This window comes from Octodon degus, unplaced genomic scaffold, assembly GCF_000260255.1.
Source record: "Octodon degus isolate 3935 unplaced genomic scaffold, OctDeg1.0 scaffold00094, whole genome shotgun sequence".
Classification (NCBI taxonomy): domain Eukaryota; kingdom Metazoa; phylum Chordata; class Mammalia; order Rodentia; family Octodontidae; genus Octodon; species Octodon degus.
Window position 1 is genome coordinate 3,774,673 of NW_004524670.1, and position 9,844 is coordinate 3,784,516.

Genomic DNA, 9,844 nt, shown 5'->3' on the forward strand with positions numbered 1-9,844 from the left:
GAGAGAGAGAGAGAGAGAGAGAGAGAGAGAGAGAGAGAGAGAGAGAGAAATTAAACAGTATAGAGATACAGAGCAAAAGTAAGGTTGCTCTTTTTTGTTTGTTTGTTTTTTTGTTTTTTTTTATACAAGTGGGTCTGGACTCAGATCCTCTTTCCTCTGCCTCCCCAGTGTTGGGATTAAAACTATGTACCACAGTGCTCAGTGCAGAAACGCTCTCACAGATGTATCCTGAAGTAGTATTTTACCAGTTATCTTGGTATCCTTTAGAACACTCGAGCTGATGCAAACTGTACCCTTACGAAGTGGAAGAGAATAGAGGGCTCGTGGGCTGTGATGCTGTGATTAGCACGGTGGGCTTAGTCCATGAGCGGTCAGGAAATGGGTGCTTTCAGGGACTGTAAGCTGCCTTAAGAAATAAGACTGGGTTCAGTGGGCCCATCCCTTACTTTTCTACTACAGATTTGTGCGGTAGTGTAATAGCGGCCAGCTGTGTCTCAGAATCCTGCCCTGAGTGATACAGGAGACAATCCACGTGTCTACCCACTTGGTCTGATGAACAGCACAGAGTGCGTGCATAAGCAAATGTGCCAAAACAGGATTTGGGCGCACCTTTATGCTCCACCTAACTGGTTTTCTATATGTGTACCCGTGCATCACAGAGGATCCAGGAGCCACACACCATTCCAGGATTTGTTAAAAGAAAAAAAAGTTTTCTTTTGATTTTTCTGATAGAAGTAGCCCAGTTCCATACAATGACACATGAAAAACCAGATTTGCAAGTTTTGGAAGACATCAAAAGTGATCATTGGATTATGCACATGTGGATGGTGAAGATGATCTTTTATGATAAAATACAGGCTTTCCTGAAAGAATGGTGTAAATGGACGATGATGGTGGTGGTGGTGACTTTTTTGATGCAGGCCATGTGAGCCAAAGTTCCTGTGACACAGAAATGCAAAAGAACTGACACAGACACAGGAAGGCAGACCACCTTGACTCATATGAGGAAGAAAACAGAAATGTGAGTACGTACTTCACTGGTCAAAGTGCCACAAAATGGCCATAAGCAAATGGAATGATCCAATGTTAGAACCAGGTCTGCAAGTACAGTGGAGGTCTTGGCAGGGGTGAAATGTGCTGGACAGAATGCCAGTGCTGCTAGTCAATGTTGGAAATTTTAGCAGGTGAAACACTACAAGATCTTATGAAATACAAAGGCTGAAATGCAAGTAAAGACCTTCTGCATGCACTAATAGCCATATTCAAAAATGTATTTGACACCTCACAAGCTGAACTGAAAGCATTTTTAGGTCTTCTGTACTTATTACAGATTTCTCGTTATGACTGCAGGAATGTAAAAGACTTATAGAAAACTAATGAGTCAAAGTATATCATAAAATATATGCCCGTGTAGATGCGAGAAATTATTATGCTTTCAATTTAGACACTTATCCTGGAACTCGGCCATCAAGTCCAAACTAAACAGAATGTGACATTTGACAACTGGCTTCCCAGTTTCCAACAGATACCACATTTACTAACAGACCAACTTGACCAGCATAGGAACTGTCCACAGAAACAAGGCAGAAATTCCAAATGAAATGTTGCAATTTCAAAATAGAGAATTGTGTAGTACAATCTTCAAATTTCAGAAAGATATGACACTGTCCTCATATACGGCAAAGAAAAGCAAACTCTTACTGGTGATGTCAAAATTTCATCATGATGAAAATATCGAGAGGGAAATCTTAACAAAACAGAAGCCTGAGATGAAAACCTTCAACAACAAAACATCGCGAAGTAGATACCTTTGATGAGTTATGTGGCAACTATGACATCACTTGAAACACAAAACATTGACCAACAGTTGTGTTTTACTCAACCCTACACATGTGTGGCATAAAGTATTTGTAGTTTACAAAGAAAATAACAAGTGCAAAATATCATGGAGAAATTTCTTAGAGAATTGGGCCTGGAGCTCATAAAAGAAGTGGAAAAGCTCATATAGACATGGAAAAACAAAATGTTTCTGCCCAGGGAACTATGCCAAAAAAAAAAAAAATTAAAGCATACTTGTGAGTTGACAGGTGAATGGGCAGGCACAGCACTACAAGGAGCTATTATTTTATTGATATTTATGTTCCTGCTATGACACATTGCATAGTATAATGAGAACCTCCTGACAAAATGGCAAGACCAGACAGATGCCAAATATGTCCTACAGAAAGGCCAGGAAAGCAAAACACGTATGTTGTCAGTGTGCACCATGCACGTGTGTAGAATGCGCCATTATCCTGTGTGCAGATTGCCCTAGACATGACAAGAGAGGTAAATATTGGCTTTGGAGTGCTATGGGTATTTTTCTTACAGTTCTTATGGGGTTTATTTCTGATGTTCTTTTTAAACTTTTTCATCCCAAACCAGTCGATGTTGGAAATTTTGCTACTCTTTTATTAACACTCAATGAATATTAAAAATTCATTATTTTTTGTGATTTTTTCCTGTTAAATACTCTAAATCTTTAATATAACAACTTTATAAAATTAAAATTAATAGTTCATCAATAAAAGTATTCTAGAGAATAAATGTGGATCTGAGAGACTCACGTTTATGCACCTTGATGACAAAATTAGTTCTACGCTTTAAAGGAACCGAAGGCAGAAAAAAGGAAAGAATTATTAATTATTGAACAGATAAAATGTGCCAGAACATGACAACTACCTGTAAATTAACCAGCTGTGTGAATCCTCAACTCCCTGAGGTTTGTACTGTTCACCACAAATAAGGGAGCGGGAATACAGACAGTAAGTTAACTATTTCAGAGTTTTAAACAAGAAGTTGGCATGGGGCAAGCCAGATAGCTCAGCGGACTAAAGCACCTGCTTAGACAGAGCACAGCAGCTGGGGTTTGATCCCCAACATGCCATGCTTGCCCCACCCCCAGGGTACACTGAGATGGAGATTGAGACTGGGCTTGGTGGCATGCGCCTGTAATCCAAGAGTTTGGGAGGCTAAAAGCAGGAGGATCACTATGAGTTCAATCTATGTAATGAGATGCTGTAGACCTTGTACCAAAATATACATTTAAAAAAAAGTTGGCAGAGATTGACTCGAGCACCACATGCACCAGATTTTGCAACCCTGTTCCTCTCACCTAAATGCATTTTTAAGTAGTCAGCGGGAAATGCCTGGTCCTTTCCGTATGGCCCACGCTCTTTACGTGAGCTGAACGCAATGCTGATGGTGATGCAGGTGAAGACGATGAGGGACACTGTGCAGGGCTTGCTGTGAGCCAAGCACTCTCTGGAACATCACTGCTGTGTTAGCTCTTTCAGTCTTACAAAGCAGCCTACCAGGAAGGCATATGACTATCTTTCTGATCCCTTGAGGAATTTGCTTGAGATTTCATGGGCAATAATTACAGAACTGTCCTCTGACCCCATGCTGTACAGAGGCTGTAAGCTTCACCACTGCAGTTCACTGCTTTTATTTAGAACAGCAACAGAGTATTCCTGGGTAAGCAATAGATTCTGAGCTGAGCACTTACTGTTTTCAAGCACATGGTCTTCGGTGCAGTTCTCACCCCTGCGCTGCGAAGCAGAAAGAATGTTTGGTGTGGGACTTTAGAAAATTGGGAAAGAAAATGACTTATGTGAATGGGGAAATAGCCTTGAAAGTGACCACACTGCAGTTAAATTAGAATTCAGGAAAAATAAAAGTATTCATCAGAAGTCAGCAAACTTTTTGTGTAAAAGGGCGAATAATAAATATTTTAAGCTTTTTGGAGCTACAATATGAAAACAGTCAAAGATGATACCGAGGTGAAGGTTGTGAGCCAGATTTGACCTGTGCACCTAACTTCTAGACCTCTGCTGTTAATATTCAAATGATCAAAAGCACATACCATTTTTAATGTGTGGTTACAAGGCAAAGCAACCCATGCAAAGAAAGCACAGTATTAATTAGGATTCTGTTTTTCTAATAATTAAAGTAACAGGGTTGGCCAAATAGCTCAGTGGATTAAAGTGTCTACAAGCAGTCTTAGGGGCCAGGGGTTTGATCCAAGAGCCTTCCGTTCCAGCCCCACCCCTGGGGTGTGCTGAGACAGCAATTGAGACTGGGTGTGGTGGCACACACTTGTAATCCCAGGTCTTGGGAGGCTGTAAACAGGTGGATCGCTATTAGTCTGATTTAGTAGTGAGGCCCTGAACACCCTGTAGACCCTTCCCTAAAAAAAAAAAAAAAAAAAGAAAAAATTAAAGTCACACTAAAGATTTGTTGGGTTATTGAATAAGAGAGCTGCAAAGGGTTGAATTTGCCAGTGATCTCTTCTTGGAAAGGCAGAATCTTTTGAAGGAAGTGGATGCTTCATGTGCACCACAAGCTATAGGTAAATCATGAATCATTACAACCGGCAGTAAGGTACTGGAAAGGACCTTAAATTTATGAAAACAAGCTAAAAGTTTTTTTTTTATCAAAAATGTTTTCCAAAGTGAGGTGTCAGATTGAGATCATCGATTATGTCCTCCAGTTTTTCCTTCTCCACATCTCATTCTAGAACCAGGCATTTATCCTACATTCATGATGAAAAAGTATGGTCTTTCCTTGCTGAAAGATATATTGCAACCACCTACGAGCCAAGCGATTTAATCTTGATTAGTGCTGTCTGAAGACTTGTCAGATGGGTTAGTGATTGGTCATGTACTTCACCTCACTGCTATTAAATCCACTGGGAATTAACATGTTAAATCCATAACCATGCTTTATTGCCTACATAGTCCTTGGTTAACTGAAGATGAAGTTGATCCATTTTTCACATGTTCACCAAAGTGAAGTCATATTTTTCCCTTAACTAGTAATTAACCTTTATGGCTTTATTAACTGCTTTATTAAATTTAAATGAAATGTTTATTACGAAGAGTTCATGGGAAGCGTAAACCACAATGACAATATGGCCCTGGTGATGTCCTGTTTCTTGGTACTCCGCTATTAAAAAGGTTCTATTACAAGTAGTTCATTTTTTATCGCAAGTTACTAGTGCTTGTAACTATTTCATGATATAATAAAAAGAAGAATGGCTTCAGAATTAGACAGACTTGGATTCAAACTTTCATCTAATTGCTTACTGGCTTATTGACTGTGTGACCTTGGGTGAGTTACCCGATGCCTCTGAGCTTCATTTTCTTTCATGTGTCTTATGAATAACAATGACTTTACCCAGGTTAAAAAAAGAGGCAAATGAATCAGTGGGGGAGGTACAAAAGATATTTGACTCACAATGGTGATATTTATCAGAGTATATTTTTAGCTAAAACAAATAAATTTTTGTATTGAACTCAAGTAAGAGAGAGAAAATTGGTGGCCACAAGGTAATGTCTATTCCTTACTTTTCCCCAAGGTCCTATTTATGACTCTTGCGGTGGGGGAAGAATCCATGGCTTAAACTGCTGATAACTTTTATCACTAGCCTAAATAGTCCTCTGGTATGAATTAGAAAACAGTGCTTTGGGTGTTAAAGATAACCATACAGACACATGGCTTGACAAACAGCAAATTTGTATAAAGAAAATGGAGTGGAGTTCTTGACTTGGTAAACAGAGAATAGGTTAGGTATTAGCTATGCTAAGCTCTCAGCAGGGAGCTCATAGGTGGACCACAACATGCATCTGCCTGTGGTGTGTACAGCTGCATGTGGTACCCTGAACCCATGAGTTTTTAAATTGGCATTTGGTAGTCCAGCTACAGACAAATTTTCTATCCTCACCATGTGCAGTCATATAAATTAGTTGTAACTAGTGTACTGTGTGTTGGAGTGACAGCAGTTTCCAGACATCTTCTTAGGCTAAGCCCTCTTGTCTTGAATATTAGCTCTTTGTTGACTGTCTGGGAAATGGTACCAAAGAATAGCCATCTCACATATAAAGGTAGAAGCTACATTTTGAAGATAGAAGAAACAGTTCATCAACCTTGGTGAAACCAAACCATGACTATCAGCCTTCAAATGCTATCTTCTAGAAAATTCATAACAAAAATAAACACCATCTTGCTGAAGTCATCAAGTGTTAGAATATTTTTGTTACATCGGTCAAATTTGTGTCCTAATTAAGCAGAGTGTTTAGTTCTTCATTGCAGAAATATTTTCATGAAGGACTCTGATTTCTGCAGACACAGATAGATGCTACTACGGTTCCAGGGTGTAAAGTCATGATGAAGTGTACAAAGAAGCAAATGCAATGCTTTGGAAATAGTCCTATCCCAGACAGCTGTGACAGAGCAAAAGAGACTGTCACAAATGGCAGGAGATAGCAGCTACCCAGAAATAGGGGAATCATTGGCAATGGACTCCTGGTTACACTTGGGTGAGAAGAGTGTTGCAGGTAACTGAGGGCTGTATGAGTTGATGATCCCTAGAGTGATCTACTGTGGAGATATTTTTGTTCTTCTGATCCAACCTATACTCCAAACTTTAATGGGCTTTGGATGAATTAGAGATCAGTCAAGAAAACAGAAATCACACTATACTTTTCAAATAGAGATACACTAAATGAGGGTGTTGCTTCACAAGTGTTTGAAGAGTTGAGAAAGAAAATGGGAAGACAATGTGACATGAAGTCTAAAAATTAGAGGAAATTCCTGGGAACAACAATAATAAAACCCACCACCACAACAAAGGAGATGGCATTAACTAACCCACAGTATAGACAATGTTATTGGAGTCTATTGTACAACTACAGCTATTGCAGCTGCCTATCCTCAAGCAGTAGGCCTTTCTGGGGTCTGTAAATACTGATACAAATTGCCTAGTCTCCACTCCCACTCCTGCTGGGAGCCACAGCAGCCACTGGATTTTATAGCCTCTTATATGCATCTTCAGATACCCCAAACAAAACCCACTGTTGTAATCAGGATTTGCAAGGGAATAGATTTAATACACGTCACATAAGTTATAGAATTATTTTTATAACATTCACCCAAAAAAGTCAAATGTAGGGCATGCCAGATAGCACAGTGGATTAAAACACCTGCTTAGGAAGATGCAGGAGCCAGGGAGACCCCTGGCCTGACATGAAGACCCCACCCCCACGGCACACTGAGATGGCTATTGCGACTAGGCCTGGTGGCACATGCCTGTAATCCCAGCTCTTGGGAGGCTAAAAACAGGAGGATCACTGCAAGTCTGATCTGTGTAGTGAGACCTTGTACTAAATACATAAAAATAAAAATATAAAATAAAATAAGATTTAAAAAAAGTCAAATGCAAACGGATGCTAGAGATCTGAGGAATCCAACAGAGGCCCTGGAATTCACAGCGATGTTCCACAAAGCAGAGCCAGAGACCTAGAGCCCACAGTCGCGTTTGATGCAAATTCATACCAAGGACGCAAAGGCCAGTGGTGGAAACTTGAAGGCCTGGGGCTGGCAGGGACAGCAGCCAGGACGTGACACTGCAGGAGAGTCTGGAGTTCTGTATGAAGAGCAGCAGTCTCTAATGACAGCCCGGACCCGAGCTCCTCTGATGTGAAGAGCAACCAAGGTCTGTACCAGGAAAAGTAGCCACGGCATGCTTCTCCTGGGAAGTGAGCAGTGTACGTGCTTTCCCTCCTGGTCTACAGTTTTTGGGGTTTTTTTTTATTTGTTTGTTTGTTTTTGTATTTTAGGGAAGGGTCTACAGGGTGTTCAGGGTCTTACTACTAGATCAGACTCGTAGTGATTCACCTGTTAACAGCCTCCCAAGAGCTGGGATTACAGATGCACACCACCATGCCCAGTCTCAACTGCTGTCTCAGTGCACCCCAGGGGTGAGACCGGAATGGCAGGCCTGGGATCGGACCCCTGGCCCTTGTGCCTGCTTGCAGGAGCTATAATCTGCTGAGCTATTTGGCCGGCCCTTTTTTTTTTTTTTTCCAGTTGCTGGCCTTTCCTTTTATTTATTTTTTAAGGGTATATATTCTGATTTTTATTTTTTAAAGAGGAGAAATAATAGTTCAAAAAATTAGAAATGATACAGAATTTCACTAAAAATGATAGGAATTCAACACAGGTTGTTATACTGCATATTGCTGTCTTCAAATTAGTTGTTCAGATTACCAGATATAAGCATGCAAAATTGATCAAAAAACAATTAAAAAGAGGGAGAAAAAGCATTAGCTCTTCCTTTCAACAGACTAGTAGAAATTGGGAGTACAATTATCCAAGCTATCCTGTGTATATACATAATTTTTTTAAGCTATTTATTTGGTATAGGGTCTCACTACATAGCTCAGACTTGTAGCGATCCTCTTGTCTCAGCCTCCCCAGTGCTGGGATTACAGATGTGTGCCACCATACCTGCTTTCAGTGGCCAGAACACTCGGTGCTGGCATGACATGGTACTGGGGGATCGAACCCACATCCTTTAGCTTGCTAGGCAGGTGCTTAGACCACCAAGCTATCTCCCCAGCCCCTTATATATTTCTCTTTTCTTTCTTTCTTTTCTCCTTTCCTTCATTGAAGTTGTTCCTTCCTTGAAACAGTTTCCTTTCCTTTCACAGTATCTTTTTTTTTATTTTATGTATTTGGTACAATATCTTACTACACAGATCAGACTGGCAGCTCTCCTCCTCTTCTAGCCTCTCCAGAGCTGGGAGCACAGGCACGTGTCATCACACCTGATTTCAGTGGCAGGCTCAGCAATCTGAGTTGCAGCCGGCAGTACATGCGGTACCAGGAATAGTTGCCAGGCAGGAGCCTCAACCTCTGAGCTCCCTCTCAGGCCCGTATGGCTGCTATTGTACCTTTCAGATTTTATTCACCCTCTCAGGTTCTTACACTAGGGAGACAATATGGTGTTTACACATGCATGTCTGATTTATTTCACTTATGAGTATGATCTAATTGCATCCACTTGTAAAAACATCATTTATTGTTTTTATAGTTAAGTAATACTCCATTGTATAAAAATACCACATCATTTTTTTGTAATCTATTCCTCAGTTGATGAGCATTTGGGTGGTTTCCAAGATTTGTCTATGACACATGGTGCTGCTCTAAACATGGGTAAACATATATCACTGTGGCATGATGTTTTCAGTTCTTTGGAAAAACACCCAGCAGCAGAATAGCTGTGTTGAATTGAACCTGTATTCCTAGTTTTTTGAGGAATCTCCATACTGATTTTCATAGTGGTTGTACCAGTCTATACTCCCACCAACAATGGAGAAGTATTATTTTTTCCCAACTGCCCTTCCAGCATTTATTTCTTTGATGATAGCCATTCTTTCTGGAATGAGATGGAATCTTAGTATTGTATTAATTTGCATTTCTCAAATGACCAATGATGCTGAGCATTTTTTCATATCTTTATTTGCCATTTCTATTTTTCTTCTGAGATGTACGTATTCATCTCGATACTTTTATGCCATTGGCAACAATCCCCAGGTGTATCTTCCACACTCAAAACCATGCTGAGTCAGTCCGCTGGTGTTCTTATTTAAATTGACCATTAATCGACTACACCCACTATTATATTTAATTAATATGTACTAATAAAAAATAAACAATGAAACTAGGGTTGGAATACATACTCACCTCCTGTTAATGTGGGGGAGATAGGGGCCAGGAAGGCACGGGGCTGGGAGGCATTGGCATGGACGTCGTGCTGTCTCCAGGCTCTAGAACCCTGGTAGTGAGCACCCGATTTGTGTCAGCCATCTGGAAATTAAATGTGGACCTTCCTGTTCTTTTGCATCAATTATTAAATTTCTTCTTTTTCAATACATGAGGTATAAATTCGTGACACATAAATGACTTTTTAAGCAGTGAATAATATTATTCTGTGCATGACATATACTTCTATTGCTTCACA